At 48.3% G+C, this 18,058-nt stretch overlaps 1 non-coding gene and 1 pseudogene across 1 annotated transcript; one reads left to right on the plus strand and one right to left on the minus strand.

The window, feature by feature from the left end:
- Window positions 1–7,287: 7,287 nt before the first annotated feature.
- TRNAL-GAG (transfer RNA leucine (anticodon GAG)) lies at window positions 7,288–7,361 on the minus strand. Its single transcript has one exon. It is a non-coding gene; the product is annotated as a tRNA-Leu (tRNA).
- An 8,702-nt stretch (window positions 7,362–16,063) lies between these two features.
- LOC144328593 (large ribosomal subunit protein eL32-like) lies at window positions 16,064–17,225 on the plus strand (annotated as a pseudogene).
- The last annotated feature ends 833 nt before the right edge of the window (window positions 17,226–18,058 follow it).

The raw sequence follows: 18,058 nt of genomic DNA on the forward strand, positions 1-18,058 counted from the left end.
TAACCATAATTATCTTGAATTTTTGCTTAATCCTCAAGAAAGAGGGGCATTTTCACTGGCCAGGTTTAATTCAAATCCTTCAAACCTCCTGTGGGGAAGGTTCTCGGGAATGGTGGAAGGAGAAAGAATTTGCCCATGTGAAGACCATCAGGTGGAAACTCTTACACATATGGTTCTTAAATGTAAACTACATGTTGATCTCCGCCAACAGTTCCTAGATCAACTCTGCATCCCCAAATTTAAACCAGAGTTAGAGGTCATACATTTTCTATTATTGGGGAATACAGTCATACCTCATGTTACATTTGCTTCACGTTACATTTTTTCAGGTTGCACCCCACAGCGACCCGGAAGTACCGGAAAGGGTTACTTCTGGGTTTCGCTGCTCGCGCATGCTCAGTAGCACTACATCGTGCTTTGCGCATGCGCACAAGCGCCAAATCATGCTGCGCACCTGCGCAGATAAGGCACTTCAGGTTGCGGGCTTTTCATGTTGCGAACGGGCCTCCGGAACAGATCCCATTCGCAACCAGACGTACCACTGTAATCAGGAGCTCACCAAGTTAGTGGCTAAATATCTTAATCTGGTTTTTTGTCATCGAAACACATTGCAGACGTCTGATCTCCCTGGAGACCTAGAGATGTAATGTTAGACTGCTTTGCCTCTTTCATTTGACAAATGTTTTGTGTCACTGGGAAGGAGGTAATTCTGTATTGATTTGCTATGGATGTTTGTATGTGATGCCAACAAAAGGTTTGAGAGAACCATCCCTGGCTAGCAGGACCAGTGTTCAGGGATGATGGGAACTGTAGTCCAAAAACAGCTGGAGACCCAGGTTTAGGAAAACCAGGTCTAAACTAAAAAGTCCCAAACACTGTAACCTTTCCTCACAGCGGAGTCACTCCATTCCCTCCTTTGGTTTCCCTTTTCTGAACCTTTTCCAACTCTGCAGAATCCTGCCTGCCTTCTTAACTTACAACCACATCCAAATTTGTGGCAATGCCTGCCAGCTTCCTCCTCCTGCACACATTCTCCGATTCCCACACAGGGAGATGCTTCCCCCATTTGATGTATCACGCAAATTACCAAGCCGCCCTTCTCATTAGGCAGACTGAGGCAGCTGCTTCAGGCGGCAAATGCTGGGGAGCGGTATTATTTATTCATTTGCTTGTTTTATTAAATTGGTTATGAGCTTTTGGAGGACAAAGCAGTTCCTGCTACGTGAAGGTTTGACCATCAAACCCTAAGCCTCTTCAGCAGCAGAGATTGCTTGATTATAGAGGTGCTGCCCCACTAGCCACAATCTGACTTGCAAGCTGAGGGGTAGCTCAGTCAGTAAAGCATGAGGCTGTTAATAACCTCAGGGTCATGGGTTCGAGCCCAGCGCTGGGTGAGATATTCCTGCATTGCAGGGGGTTGGACTATATGATTCCAACATTGCAATTCCGTGTTCTATGTTCTATGACTTCAGCCACCTGCCTGCCTTACAACCAGTCCAGGTTTGTAGCCCAGCTGGCCAACCAGGGCTGTCTTACCCATAGGCGCTAGGGGTGCGGGGCACCCGGGCGCCTGGCTCTCAGGGGCGGCAGGCCAAGAGTCCGGGACTATGCAGAATTGTACAAAATGACAGGAAGGATTCGAAACCTGCAGGACCAGAGATTTACAGAAGATTGGAAGAAGTATATGAATTATTTGAAGAGCAGCTGTCATCAACAAATTACGCTAGTAGGACTCCAAGAAGTTTTGTAAGGAGAAATATACGAAGTGTTACAAAGCAGAAAGAGACAGAGATGTTTATTATGAGATTGAAATGTAATAGGGAAAATAAGAAATGCATACGGAGAGATTAGATTGGAAAATTTTCAGACAGGACTGATGGAAGTCAAAAAATTTGAATAAGATGTAAAAAGTATGTTTAATTACTGTTGAAAATGATATGTTAAAAAACGAATAAAAATTTATATATATATATATATATATATATATATAAAAGAGTCCGGGGCCCGAGAGTTGAGTCCAGGGAGGAGCACGCCCATCAGTTGAAGCACTGCGGCAGGCTCTTCTGCTGCGGGTGGCCCTGTGCCATGTGTTCGGGGGTGACCGAGCCAGCAAGATGCTGAGGTGGCCGGCCGGCTCCGCCCTCCTACGTGCCTGGGGGGGGCCGCTGGGTATATCTTTGCACCCCGGCGCTGCATATGCTTAAGACAGCCCTGCGGCCAACTCTCCTGTAGTCTCAGTGCGGCCCCTTGTGGAACTCAAGAGGCTGAGGACAAAACTAGAATGAGCTCTCATGGCTCTGGCGTCATCTACTGTGTGGCTCCCCACTAGTCCCCAGTTGGACAGCAGCCATCCCTGCTGTTTGATCAAGGGTTCTCTGTGCCACAAGCAAACAGTGAGGAAGATGATGGCGATGATGGCAAAGAGGAACATCATCACCAAAGGACGGAGGCCTATGGAAGCTGTCTCGTCTGAGGACACCCCCCCCCCAAAAAAAAAAAAAAAACCAGGAGCCAACACTGGAGGTGATCCATTTGTCCAGGGCAGCACACTCCAAAACCAAAAATCAAGGTTCTAGTCCTCACTAGACAGCATCTTTATAAGACAGCATCTTAAAAAGCAAAGACATCACCTTGCCAACAAAGGTCCGTATAGTTAAAGCTATGGTTTTCCCAGTAGTGATGTATGGAAGTGAGAGCTGGACCATAAAGAAGGCCGATCGCCAAAGAATTGATGCTTTTGAATTCTGGTGCTGGAGGAGACTCTTGAGAGTCCCATGGACTGCAAGAAGATCAAACCTCTCCATTCTGAAGGAAATCAGCCCTGAGTGCTCACTGGAAGGACAGATCGTGAAGCTGAGGCTCCAATACTTTGGCCACCTCATGAGAAGAGAAGACTCCCTGGAAAAGACCCTGATGTTGGCAAAGATGGAGGGCGCAAGGAGAAGGGGACGACAGAGGACGAGATGGTTGGACAGTGTTCTCGAAGCTACCAGCATGAGTTTGACCAAACTGCGGGAGGCAGTGGAAGACAGGAGTGCCTGGCGTGCTCTGGTCCAGGGGGTCATGAAGAGTCGGACATGACTAAACAACAACAAAGTCCTCACTAGAACTGGGAGGGAGGGTTGGGCAATAGGGAGACACTAAAACGCCCAGTCTCTGCTGTTTCCAGGTCATCTTCAGGAACATGAGAATCTGCCTCATACTGAGTCTGACAGCTGGGCCATCTAGCTGAGTAGTGTCTCACTGACTGGCAAAAGCTCTTCAGGGATTTAGATTGTGTGGGGAGGGGGACATTCTCAACCCTACTTGAAGATGTCATTGGAGATGGAACCTGGAACCTTCTTAATGCAAAGCAGATTCCCTTCTTCTGAGCCACTCCGCAACATCCAGCACCTACCAATTAAACTGGGACATATAGAGGAAATGCAGAGGGGAGAAACCCTGTTGCAGGAAACGCCCCCCCCCCACCCCAATCATTCAGTGTGACACACACACACACTCACACATGACATACGCGACGTTTCTGTTATAAATTCATAGTAAATCAACCATACATCGGAATTACACCAGTCCACTTTTATTTTGCTCCATGAAGGAAGGACTATCAAAGGGGGACAGTTTGATACAGGATGGCCATAATCCCTAAACCGTACCAACACGTACTCAGGAGCCCTGCCCAGTTGGCATGGCAACCTTGATGGTCCCAGACAGAAGACCATCAAGGACACAACAGACTTGCATATGGGAGTGGATTCAACACAGACTGGAACAAAGGACAATGATCAGATCTTCCCTCTGGGGGCAGAAAACTGCCAACTCCCCTTTGTCCTCTGGAAATGACTCATGGGGCGGGGAAAAGGAGGAACCAGCCAGGTTACTTCCACAACCCCTCCCTCAACCCCTCCTTTTTGTGATGTGTCAATGATGTAGTCATGATGTAGTTGTGATGTAGTTCTAGGGGTGTAGCTTGGGGGGTTAGTAGCTAATAAACGTTGGGGTCTTCTTTTCTTTGGGGCTTCCATTTTGCTTCATCTTGTTGTGGGTGGGAGTCCTATCGCGACAGTTTCCAATAAAGGCCAAGCCTACAGGCTGCTGTTTTGCTCAAAATTGTCCTGCTTGGTGTCTTTGTTTTTTGCCCAAGGGAGCCCTCGGATTCCTCCGTTAACAACCCTAATTTCCCTTTTTGCATGATCTGCAGGAGAAGGCAGGTGGGAAGGGGAAGCCAACGGAATCAGAAAGCAAAACAGAGAAGGCAGCCAAATCTTCCAGCGAGAGGAAGCATTCAGAAAAGCACTCGGACTGGCCGCTGCTGATAACGGGTTTAGAGACGGTGCTGGGAGCCAGAGCAACTGAGCAAAGGATGCCAGGAGGTGGGGGAGCTGAATCTGCCCCAGTTCGAAGCCCCGGCCTCCTGCCAGAGGGTCAAACAAATCCACTGATAATCAGCACCGGTGGCTGGAAAGAGAATTGGCAGCAGCCTCAGCCTGTGGCACTCCTGTAGACCTCCAGAGGACAGACAAGTCATTACCTGCCCAGCAACTGTTGGCTGATGGCCCCAAGGAAGACAGGCTGCAGAGCGATTGTGCCAGTCTTTGTGGCTGGACTCTCAGCCAGCAAACAGAGAACAGGAGCACACTAGCCTTTCTTGGACAGAATCAAAGAATCGTAGAGTCGGAAGGGACGCTGAGGATCAACTAGTCTGGTGGTTCCCAATTAGCTAATAACTGAGGTCCCTGATTTTTCAAAAGCCAAGCCACGGACCCCCTACCATAGATAATTCTATTGCAGTTACCTCTACTAAGCAATTTTTTGAACAAAATGTGGGGGTAGCCACTAGTAAGCAAAGGATTTTAGGTATACAGTGGTACCTCGGGTTAAGAACTTAATTTGTTCCGGAGGTCCGTTCTTAACCTGAAACTGTTCTTAACCTGAGACACCACTTTAGCTAATGGGGCCTCTTGCCGCCGCCACCGTGCGATTTCTGTTTTGATACTGAAGTAAAGTTCTTAACCCGAGGTACTATTTCTGGGTTAGATGAGTCTGTAAACTGAAGTATCTGTAACCTGAAGCATCTGTAAACAGAGGTAAAAAAGTAAAGGTTGTCGGGAATCAAGCCTTTATCAGGAGAAACTGGCAACTCTCCCAGGCACCCGGCTTGATCTCCTGTTGACCTCCCTGTCTGCATTCCCCAGCAAGATCCCGGCAGAGGTCGCAATAGGCGATCCTTCTCAGCATGAGAAGAACACACCCCTCTTTCCTGCCCCCCCCCCGGGCAGGGGAAAGAGATAGACAGAAACGTATTTACATGCCTTTATTTCTGTCTTTGCAGCGTTACAAAAAACATGACTGCTCTCTTCAAATTCCAGCAGTCGAGAGTGAAACACTTCCTGCACTTCCTGTACAGGAACAAAAGGAAGAGCTCATATTACACTCTGAGCTAATTCCGGTGCTTTGCACTGTGAATTGACTGTCCCTCTGTTTCCCACGGAACAGTCCCAACATTCCCATTATGTTTTGGTTTCAAGCTACCAGCAGCTCGCGGGTGCATTGCTTCTATATCATAACAAAGGTACCCCTGACCGTTAGGTCCAGTCACAGACAACTATGGGGTTGCGGCACTCATCTCGCTCTATAGGCCGAGGGAGCCAGCATTTGTCCGCAGACAGCTTCTGGGTCATGTGGCCAGCATGGAGAAACCAGAGCAGCACACGGAAATGCCATTTACCTTCCCGCTAGAGTGGTACCTATTTATCTACTTGCACTGCTAGGTGGGCAGGAGCTGGGACCGAACAACAGGAGCTCACCCCGTCACAGGGATTCGAACCGCCAACCTTCTGATCAGCAAGCCCTAGGCTCTGTGGTTTAGACCACAGCGCCACCTGCACCTCTTATTGTAACCCAAGGTACCACTGTACTAAAAAAAACAGACTAGGGCTGAGAGATATCTGGCTTTCAGCATCGTGATATATCAGCAGCTAAACATCGCAATATTGCAATACATCACGATGTCTGAAACTGGAGATCAGGTGTGGGGATGAGGGAAGGAGCAGTCACTGAGAATGGGTGGGTGGGGGGAGGAGAGGAAGCGGATTCACCTCCACCACATGGTTTGAGTGGGGGAGGGGATGGGGGGTGCATCAAGCCAAAGTCAGTGGGGCAGCCAGCGTTGGCAGCCAGCAAAGATCCACTGTGGCTGCTGCTTTCCTGATGACTGAAAAAGCTGCTCCACCTCAGTGCCAGGGGAAGGTAGTGCTACACTGCCTTGAAATGAGGGCCATCAGCTGCCCTCTTCCCTGTCAGCATGAGAGGAAGGCAGCTCAGATCATCATCATCATCATACATTTTATTTATACCCCACCCTCCCCAGCCTAGACCGGGCTCAGGGTGGTTAACACCAAATATAAAAACAATTGATTGAAATGCAGCTTAAAAAACAAGATTAAAATAAAACATTAAAATGCAGCCTCATTTCAGTGGAAACTCAAATCAAAACCTTTTGGGGGATGAAAATGTCAAGTCTTCACCAAGGCCAACTATCCAGACTGGTCCTACATGGGCCAGAAAAAGCCAGGGAAGTCCCCAAATAGGAGTTCCATCACAGAAGGAGAAAGGAAAAAGGAAAGTGGAAAGGGGGAAAGGGGGTCAAGTTGATTCCAAGCCAAAGGCCAGGTGGAACAACTCTGTCTTACAGGCCCTGCAGAAAGAAATCAGATCCTGCAGGGCCCTGGTCTCATGAGACAGAGCGTTCCACCAGGCTGGAACCAGTGATGAAAAGGCCCTGGCTCTGTTTGAGGCTAATCTGACTTCCTTAGGGCCCGGGACCACTAGGGTGTTGCTCTTTATGGACCTTAAGGTCCTCCGTGGGGCATATCGGGAGAAGCGGTCCCGTAGGTACGAGGGTCCTAGGCCATGAAGGGCTTTAAAGGTCAAAACCAGCACCTTAAATCTGACCCTGTACTCCACCGGGAGCAGCGTTATTGGCTGAGATCATTGTGCAATATCGGTGGTGCCTTGAAATCAGCTGCCCTGCTCTCCCTCGTGCGAGAAGCAATACATTGCTGCATATTGCCAGGTCGAAATCGTTATCAAGGTGTGATTTCAAAATCGATTTTGGCCGATATATTGAAAAAATTGCACAGCACTAAAACAGACTTTGAAATTTGCAAAAAATGATTTTTTAAAAAAAATAGGTGGGGGGGAGGCAAGGGATGGGACCACGGACACCCTGGGTGTGTTCCCTAATTGGGAACTACTGATCTAGTCCAACCCCCTACAGGAATGTGCAGCTGCCCCACACAGGGATCGAACCTGCAACCTTGGCGTTCTCAGCACCACACTCTAACCAGCTGAGCTATCCAGGCTTCTGGGGCTGCCAGAGGGGAGGGATTGACTCTCAGAGGCATACCTAGGGGGTTGGCGAAATTGGGCCCTGCAAGGGGGGGGGGCATCAAAAAATACCTATGGCGTGTTAGGCATGTGTGAGTGTGAGTGTGTGCTGCAACCATTGCAGCGAGATCGAACACTGGAGAAGCTTGAGCATTTGTTTGAGTTAGCATCTTGGCACTTCATCACCACTCAGGGTGTCTCCCTGATGCTCAGGCAGTCAAGGAAGATTCAGGGGCTCCTTGAAGAGGTAAATGAGAACATATACTACATGGGGGGGGGGGCGAGGCAGAGAATGGCGACTGGAAACTGCCAAAGATTTGGCTCTAGGCCGTGATGGCAGGGAGCCCTGAGCTGAGCAATGCACAAGATTGCTGTTCCACCTTCTGTTCCTGGCCGGGAATGGGACAACCAGCCAACTTACCATCTTGAGCATTTCCGATAAAAGAGAGACGGGAGAAAGAAGGTTAATAGATGCAAGCTGAAGCTTCGTGTACAAAACGGTGGGTTTTGTCTGGCATTATCCTGATAGTTGCTTTATTTCATGCTTTTGATAGTTAAAAGGTAGAGGGACCCCTGACCATTAGGTCCAGTCGTGGCTGACTCTGGGGTTGCGGTGCTCATCTCACTTTATTGGCCAAGGGAGCCGGCGTACAGCTTCTGGGTCATGTGGCCAGCATGACTAAGCCGCTTCTGGCGAACCAGAGCAGCGCACGGAAACGCCGTTTACCTTCCCGCAGGAGCGGTACCTATTTATCTACTTGCACTTTGACATGCTTTCGAACTGCTAGGTTGACAGGAGCAGGGACCGAGCAATGGAAGCTCACCCTGTCGCAGGGATTCGAACCACCGACCTTCTGATCGGCAAGTCCTAGGCTCTGTGGTTTAACCCACAGCGCCGCCCCGTCCCCTTTTGATAGTTACAGTCTCATTAAAAATAGAACCATAGAATTGCAGAGTTGCAAGAGACCCTGAAGACCATTCTAGTCCAACCCCTTGCAATGCAGAAATATGCAGCTGTCCCATATGGGGAATCGAACCAGCAACCTTGGCATTCTCAGCACCACGCTCTAGCCAGCTGAGCTATATATTGAGCTGGACCTTCTGCTGTGAGCATAAAGGAAACATGCCAATAACGTATGGGACAAATGTGTGTAGCACAATGGGTGTGTCTCTTACCTGGGAACTGTATGCTGTGTTCCAGCTACACAAAAACTAGATGGCTTCCACACAGACGCCTCTCGCCTTCCAGGCAAGAGAAGCATTATTGCAATTCCGGGGCCAAGTACATCAGAGAATTCCAATTGATGATGTTTGCTTATTCGTCCAGAATGGAAATCAATCCAGCAAATGTGATCAGTATTTGCTGCTGCTGTTGCTATCGGCCCACAAACGATACATAATTGATTACATTCCCCACCCCACTCATCTGCGTTGTGTTCCCTTTGCACTGAAATCAATGGGGTCAAATAGAATGATAACGTAATTTAGGTACTCATTTATTTTATTTTATTTATAAAACTTATGCACTGTTCGATTGTTTAAACAACAACAACCTCAAAGCAGTTTGCAAAGAGAGTAGGTTGGGGAGTAGGTAAAGGTAAAGGGACCCCTGACCGTTAGGTCCAGTCAAGGCCGACTCTGGGGTTGCGGAGCTCATCTCACTTTACTGGCCAAGGGAGCCGGCGTACAGCTTCCGGGTCATGTGGCCAGCATGACTAAGCCCCTTCTGGCGAACCAGAGCAGCGCACAGAAACGCCGTTTACCTTCCTGTCGGAGCGGTACCTATTTATCTACTTGCACTGGCGTGCTTTCAAACTGCTAGGTGGGCAGGAGCAGGGACCGAGCAACGGGAGCTCACCCCGTCACGGGGATTCGAACCGCCAACCTTCTGATCAGCAAGTCCTAGGCTCTGTGGTTTAACCCACAGCGCCACCCGTGTCCCTGGTCGGAGAGTAGGTTGGACTAAATGATCCTCAGGGTCCCTTCCAACTCTATGATTCTATGAACTATTTGAAACAAATATCAGGGATAAACTAAAGACCAAACATGCCTCAACATTCTAAATACCTGCACAGATTTGTCTAAACAAAAATGTTTTTAGCAGGCCCAAAAGAGTACAGTGACGGCATCTGTCTGATGTCAATGGGCAGGGAGTTCCAAAGTACAGGTGCTGCTACACTAAAAAAACAACCTCACAAATGTGAAAAGAGGAATTAACACCTGTAACAATGCCAGTTCTGCAGGTAGAAGCAGTTCAGCTGGCACATGCCGGGTAAGGTGATCTCACAGGTAAACCGGTTCCAAGTCGTGAAGGGCTTTGCGTTAGCACCTTGAACTTAGCCCGGTAGCAAATTGGCAACCAGTGCAAGGTCACTTAAGCAGAGGTGTGATTTACGTTGGCAAGATCTCCCTTCCTGTCAGAAATTTGCACTAATTGCAGCTTCCGAATGAAGCACAAGGGAACCCCCACATAGAGTGCATAGTGGTAATGCAGTAATTGTATGTATTATGTAAGCGATGTAATTTCAGCACAGTGGACAGCGAGAATGAGAAACACTGTTTTTTGACAGAAGAAAATGGTGCTGCCTGCAATGGATCGGGAGGTGTGTTGTGAGGAGGGCAACTAATATGGAACAGGGTCTGGAAACCCAAAGCCTTATGAAGGAGATGTTTACGGATGTTTAGCATGGAGATGAGAAGGCTGAGAGGTGATATCTTCACACATCTGAAGGGCTGCCCCATGGAAGATGGAGCAAGCTTGTTTTCTCCTGCTCCAGAGAGGCGACCCAAAGCAATGGACTCAAATCACAAGGAGATTCCGATTAAACTTCAGGAAGAACTTTCTGATGGTAAGAGCTGTTCAATGGTGGAACAGACTTCCTCGGAAGGCGGTGGACTCTCCTTCCTTGGAAGTTTTTAAGTGAATGTTAGGGCTGTGAGTTAAACCACAGAGCCTAGGACTTTCCGATCAGAAAGTCGGCTGTTCTAATCCCCACAACTGGGTGAGCGCCTGTTGCTCGGTCCCTGCTTCTGCCAACCTAGCAGTTCGAAAGCACGTCAAAGTGCAAGTAGATAAATAGGTACCGCTCCAGCAGTAAGGTAAATGGCATTTCCGTGCACTGCTCTGGTTCGCCAGAAGCGGCTTAGTCATGCTGGCCACATGACCCGGAAGCTGTACGCCGGCTCCCTTGGCCAGTAAAGCGAGATGAGCACCGCAACCCCAGAGTCAGCCACGACTGGACTTAATGGTCAGGGGTCCCTTTACCTTTACCTAGGGCTGGGCAATAGATAGATAGATAGATAGATAGATAGATAGATAGATAGATAGATAGATGATAGATAGATAGATAGATGATAGATAGATAGATAGATAGATAGATAGATAGATAGATAGATGATAGATAGATAGATAGATAGATAGATAGATAGATAGATAGATATTATGGTCAAAGACCAGCTCACATAGCATAACACAATAAAAACAGCGTTCATAAAGATAAAACATACAATCGGAGCAGATTGCAGCAATAGCTCATGAGTTAAAATTGAGATCTATACATACACCCGTACAACTGAGATTTGGGCTACCATAACAAAAATTGACTCTGAGGCGCCTGTGGCATTCGTACGGAGCCCCCAGTCGTCTCACAGACTATTGACCCGTACACCACTAATCCATTGCCACCAACCAGGTCCTCCCTGGTAAAATCACTTCAGTCTCAGTCAGCTTCTCAATTAATAAAGAAGAGTGTATTTTATTTCAGAAACAAACAGAACTTTTACAGCATTCCAAATGTTGTTACTCTTTACTTCTCTTAGTCTTATTTTCCCCTCTCTCTCTCTTCTACCTCCCCACACTCAAGAACCCACGGCCCTAACTGTCTCTCTATTACCAACTGCCTTTCCCAACCAGCCAACCCACGAAATCCAACCAACTGCCCACCCACAACTCCCAACAAACTCCTCCCAGAACTGGTTTTATAGTCCCACTGACTCCACCCCCCTGGGTCCTGACTGGGCAACCTGTTTAACCATTTACCTCCAGCACTCACTTTTATGTTAACATCACAGCGCCGCAAAGGGCAACTTCATTATTTCCTTAGTAAGCTATTTTATTCTAGAGGATGATCTGTGCCTACAAATCTGGGCACAGAATCTGGCTACCAGCCAGGTCATCTTATGAACCTTGCCTAAAAGGAGAGAATTAAGTTTAGGACTTGTCTGAAAGATCAGCGAGACTCTTCAGCAAAGGATCAATGCTGTCTCTACGAATCTCAACATAAAAAGGACATCAAAAAAATATAGGTTCGAGGCTTCCTGTTTCCCCTAATGGGCAAGTGCAAAGTCTCTGTGTGTACGGGACCCTTCTATAGGAGCCTTCCAGAACCGGTGAGGGCACGGCCGAGCTTCTAGCAAGAGTAAAAGCCCTTCTTGCGTTTCTGGATGTGAGGAGATATAGATATGCTGCTGGGGCGGCTACATATCTCGGGCTGGGCGATATATTGATATAATGTCCAAAACCAGTTCAAAGTCCATATTGTGATATCGGTTTCATAATTTTTGACATGGCAATATATCATGCATCAATAATTACAAGGTGGGGAAACCTTGAAGCCAGCCAATGCCTCTGAGTAGCTCCATCCTTATTTTGGACATTGTGATATATCGGTGTATCGCGGTGTTTAGCCTGTGATATACCACAATGCTGAAAACCAGAGGTTGCCCAGTCCTAGAGGATGTCATGTGGCCATCTGTCAGGGATTCTGTAGCTGTGATTCCTGCAATGCAATTCTATGATTCCATGGATACAGGGAAGAATGGAAAACCATGTTTTCTTAATTCCATATTCCAGATGCAATCCAGTCAAGAGAAAGCGTGTGAGGCAGGTGCAGAGGAGGCCAGGGAGATATGGGGCATGGGGAGATTCCTAAGGGCCAGCTAAGGAGCCCCTGTATTCATCCCCTAAAGAGGTGGAGGAAAGAGAACCCAACAAAAATTGGATCATTTCCTGCTACACGGAACGAAAATATTGGTATTGTGGCTTGAGGAACCACAGGCCTCCCAGGATGGATTGCAATGCAGCCAGGAACTCTGGGTTGACCTTCCTGCTTAATGGCCCGTGGCCGGCACATATCACAAGCCATCCCACGTTGAAAGACTAAGGCTGCTGATACAGGTGTTGCCGAGATCACAGAAGGGCACGTCTGCCACGCTACGAAGAATGAAACGCAGGAAGAGCGGCGGCCGAAAGCTGGGTAGCAGGCGGCCTTCCACTAAACCCGCCATTGTGCTCGCTTGTCAAAAGGATGTGATATAATTGCTTTCCTGTTTCCTCCCCTCTGGGCAAGGGGGGGGGAGGAGAGAGAAAGAAACCTTCTTTTTTATTGTCACCCCGTTAAATGAATGGCTTCGTTGCATGGTTTGGCGGAAAAGAATAACTCTTTGTTCTGTCAAAGCAGGAGGTTGTGTGTGACAGAGAAAACCTCTCTGATTGTGTCCTTGATCAGGGATCTTCATTGCAAATCATGGAGAGCCTTTGACCATCAGAGCAGACAATTCCACATTAGATGGGCGATCGTGTGACTCGACTCCCATCATCCACCTCCGGGCTACCTTTAATCATTACCCGGCTTATCAATTAAATGTGTTCCCCTTTCTCTTTCCTTTCTTTCTTCTGCTACTTCACTCTTCTCTTTCTCCCTTTCCGACCAATCCAAATGGCAGGTAGAATATTTGTAGACCATCCTAGTCCACCGTTGCACCACAACGGCTCTCATCAGTTCTCCCCCTCACCATTTGCTCCTCAACCACAACCCTGCGAGGTAGGTGAGGCGGAGAGTGGGCGACTGGCCCAAGGTCACACCCAGTGATCTTCGTGGCTGAGTAGGGGTTTTGAACTGTGATCGCCAAGGCCAAGGCCCAGTGCTCTAACCACTACACACCACTGCCTCTCATTTACACTCTTCGAATGAAGGTCCTTGGGGGAGATTGAAATGAAACAGGAAGTCAATTTGAAATCCCTCCGTGGGCGGAACTTCCACAGGATTTTGAAGGAACAACACAGAACACAGAAAGTTGCACTGTCCTGAGTTAGACCATTCCTTGGTCCTTCCCAGCCATACCCGGAGATGCCAGGGGTTGAAACTGGTGCCTTTTACACGGACAGAAGGTGCTGTGCCAGTGTGCTATGGTCCTTCATTTAAGGGTGGAGTAAGATGCTGGCCAGGGACGCGGGTGGCGCTGTGGGTAAAACCTCAGCGCCTAGGACTTGCCGATCGCATGGTCGGTGGTTCGAATCCCTGTGGCGGGGTGCGCTCCCGTTGCTTGGTCCCAGTACCTGCCAACCTAGCAGTTCGAAAGCACCCCCGGGTGCAAGTAGATAAATAGGGGCCGCTTTATAGAGGGAAGGTAAATGGCGTTCTGTGTGCTGCTCTGGTGCCGGTTCACCGGAGCAGCTTCGTCACGCTGGCCACGTGACCCGGACAGTGCTGGCTCCCGGCTTCTAGAGTGAGATGAGCGCACAACCCTAGAGTCTGTCAAGACTGGCCCGTACGGGCAGGGGTACCTTTACCTTTACCTTTAAGATGCTGGCCATGCAGATGACACAACCTTGATGACAGAAAGAGAGGAGGAATGAAAGAACCTTTTAATGAGGGTGAAAGAGGAGAGTGCAAAATATGGTCTGAAGCTCAACATCAAAAAAACGAAGATCATGACCACTGGTCCCATCACCTCCTGGCAAATAGAAGGGGAAGAAATGGAGGCAGTGAGAGATTTTACTTTCTTGTGCTCCACGATCACTGCAGATGGTGACAGCAGCCACAAAATTAAAAGACGCCTGCTTCTTGGGAGGAAAGCAATGACAAACCTAAAGAGCATCTTAAAAAGCAGAGACATCACCTTGCCAACAAAGACCCATGTAGTTAAAGCTATGGTTTTTCCAGTAGTGATGAATGGAAGTGAGAGCTGGACCATAAAGAAGGCCGATCGCCAAAGAATTGATGCTTTTGAATTATGGTGTTGGAGGAGACTCTTGAGAGTCCCATGGACAGCAAGAAGATCAAACCTATCCATTCTCAAGGAAATCAGCCCTGAGTGCTCCCTGGAAGGACAGATCATGAAGCTGAGGCTCCAATACTTTGGCCACCTCATGGGAAGAGAAGACTCCCTGGAAAAGACCCTGATGTTGGGAAAGATGGAGGGCACAAGGAGAAGGGGAGGACAGAGGACGTGATGGTTGGACAGTGTTCTCGAAGCTACCAGCATGAGTTTGACCAAACTGCAGGAGGTAGTGGAAGACAGGAGTGCCTGGCGTGCTCTGGTCCATGGGGTCACAAAGAGTCGGACACGACTAAACAACTAAACAACTATGCTGGTCCTCATGGTTGTGATTAAAAGAATGGTTTAAATAGAAACATAGGGCTTATCTGCATTTACCTGTTGCTCCTCTCTTTCCAGGCACAAGATCACCCTTTCTCCAAGAAAAGCCATTTTTTAAAGCTGAATTGGAGCAAACAGCAGTCTGTGGAAAATCCGAATTGCCATTCGCTCTGATTGAGCACTAAAGAACAGGGTGGGGGAGGTAAATGTGGATAAGCTTTCCATTTTTTCCACTTAGCTTTGTCTTTGGTCACACCCAATTTGACCGCACCCACTTCTGCTTTTGCACACCCTGGAAGGTTGGAAGCATTTGAATCCGGTCCTCTGGGGAAAAGAGATTCCTCATCTCTGGTTCAACAAGGGCAAAGAACCAAAGAAGCAGATTTTTCTGCTTCTGAGTTATGTTGCTGAACTGAAGGAGGCTGAGAGAGGTGGGTGGGAAACTCAGAGTGGGGTTATATGCGGAAGGAGGTCAGTTCTGGTTCCAAAAATAAATTTCAGTCCTCCGGTTTGGTGGGTCTTGAGGTTCTAGCAAATAAAACAAAGTCGATCTGTCAAGTCTGGAGTCTGCTCGCCCCTGGAGTATAGAATAGTAACGGCTAGAATTTGCTATGCCAACAATTCCTGCTGTTGTGAGCTGGGAGGGCAAAATATATGACTCTGCGGTTATGTCAAAGCTAAAATAACAATGTTAAGATGAAGGGAGATAATCGCATAACCATTGAAAGAAAAAAGGATGGAAACCACGGGTTGCATCTAATGTTAGTCCTACTCAGAGTAGGTGCACTGAAATTATTAGGCATAATTAAACCAAGCACCTTAATCTCATTGGGGTAATCTAACCTCTAGGCTAGATTACTGCAGCATGTTATATGTGGGGCTGAAGACGTTTTGGAAACTTCAGCTGGTGCAGAATTCAGTGGCCAGGTTGTTCGTGGGGCAAGACAGTTTGAGAATATTACACCAATCCTGGTCCGACAGCACTGGCTGCCAATTAGTTTCTGGGCCTAATTCCAAGTACTGGTTTTGACCTCTAAAGCCTTAAGCAGTTCAGGACCGCAAGTGTCACCTCTCCCCATATGAACAGATCCAGACCCAGTGATCACCAACAGAAGCCCGTCTTCATGTGCCCCTTCCATGAGAGGTCCATAGTATGGCAACACAAGAACAGGGTTTTTTCTGTGGGGCTCCCCACTTGTGGAATGCTCTCCCTGGTGCAGCCTGCCTGGCCCCTTTGTTACATGTCTTTAGGCACCAGGCAAAAACATTCCCGGAGCTCAACTTTCTCTCTGACACTATGCCGGCCCTCAGACCCCTCATGAAGCCTAAGATCATCAAGAAGAGAACCAAGAAGTTCATCTGCCATCAATCTGATTGCGTGGCAAGTCCCCCTGCCCCCTCGTGAAATAAAGACACAGGACACTATTTAAGGTGAATGGGCGTAAAAGGCCACAACTTTATTGATTACAGGAATTGAGAGGTATTGGCTTAGGCATTGGTTCCTATCGACTAACAGCCCAATTGCATGAAGACTGGTGAGGGTTAACCACCAGCGGGGGGAGTCCTGCTGAAGTAGGTCAACTAGGATCCCCCGGGGTCACCGCTCAGGGGCGTGCCTTAGGCCGACACCTCCATAGGCTTCGGACAGGGCAACGCCCCCCGGAATCCTTTACCGGACTACCCTTTGCTTTCGGGGAAGGTGATGGCACTTCCTTCCCCCCTTCATTTGCATAACAATAACCCCTGCCAATGCCTAACCGCCAATACCGGGAAAGTTGTGACGTTTGCTACGAGGTAGGCGAAAAACCAAATGGCTGGTGCCAATTCGCCAAGTGGAAAAAATTCCTACCAGGCCCCTTGACGGTCACCAACCGAGGTCCATAGCAAGGCCGGAGGAGCAACTAAAGGGCGGGGAGGGTGGGAAACCTGATCAGCTGGAAGGTGAAGAGAGGGCGGTCCTCGGGCACGCCAGGCATAAATATCCCGGGCCACACACCCCTGCCCAGCCGATTAGCTAGGCAGGGAGCTGACGCGCCCGAGGATTCCCTCATTCTTGAGGGGGCTGGAAGCCAGCCCCCACATGTGTGGGGAGGGTGTGGGCCCGCAACCCCACCTCCTCTACAGCTTGGAAGTGGCTTTGCTGTGTCAAAATTAAGAGTAACTGGCAGAAGCCCAGAGGTATTGTCAACAGAGTCCGCAGAAGGTTTGAGGGCCAAATCTTGATGCCCAACATTGGGTATGGTAGAGGTAAGAAGACAAAGCACATGTTGCCTTCAGGATTCTGAAAGTTCCTTGTCCACAACGCCAAAGAGCTGGAGGTGCTGATGAAGTTCTATTGTGCAGAGATTGCTCGTAATGTTTCATCCAAGAATCGGAAGATCATTGTGTAAAGAGCAGCTCGGCTTGCTATCAAAGTCACCAATCCAAATGTCAGACTGTGCAGTGAGGAAAAGGAATAAATAGTTGCTCTTGTACAACTGTATTTAATAAAAAGTCAAACAGTGTTGGGGGGTGAGGTTTCTCATCACTTCCTGATTAAGAACACGTCGCACAAAGACAGACAAAGAGCCCGGCTAGATGCCTATGCTTCTGTAGAAGTTTGGCAACACTTAGGGGCCTCACCACTTCCTGCTTCTCTAGGAGTATGGCCAAAGTCAATCCAATCTCCTGACTGATGCTCCCCACACCATCATTTAATCCTTCCCTACCACCGCAGCTGTAAGAAGTGCATTAAAACATTCTAAAAATATCACACATTATCTTTCTTCAATAGAAGGACCTGGGGAGGGAAAGGAGATGATATATCCTTTTCATCTTGCCAGCGCTGCATTATTGCAGTCTCGAGGACTCCTATCTGCTGGGATCATCAAAATGGCACCCCAATCTCTCACCCCACCCTTTTCCCTCCGGAGAAGCCCAAAAGAAGTCAGCTTTCCTCAGCAACATTCAGGAGAGCTTGTTCTCCACAAATGAGGTCCCTACTGGATGGCTTGTTAGAGAATCTCAAGGCCCAGATATCTCCACAAAGGCAATTAAATGATGGTGCCTTTAACATTGATTACAATTCCTCCCCCTTTTAGCTGTGAATTAATATCTGACCTGCACCTGAGTCATCAGTAGATTCTACCAGGGTGGTCCCATGATAAAAAAAAATAAGAATAGCCTGCTGGCATCCTGTTCTCACAGTGGCCTGTGGGAAACCTGCAAGTAAGATTCAGGCAGAAGAGCAACCTCGCCTCTTATGGCTTCCAGCAACTGTTATTCAGAAAAAACTGTTCCCTACAACGATGGA

Source organism: Podarcis muralis, chromosome 7 (genome assembly GCF_964188315.1).
Source record: "Podarcis muralis chromosome 7, rPodMur119.hap1.1, whole genome shotgun sequence".
Lineage (NCBI taxonomy): Eukaryota > Metazoa > Chordata > Lepidosauria > Squamata > Lacertidae > Podarcis > Podarcis muralis.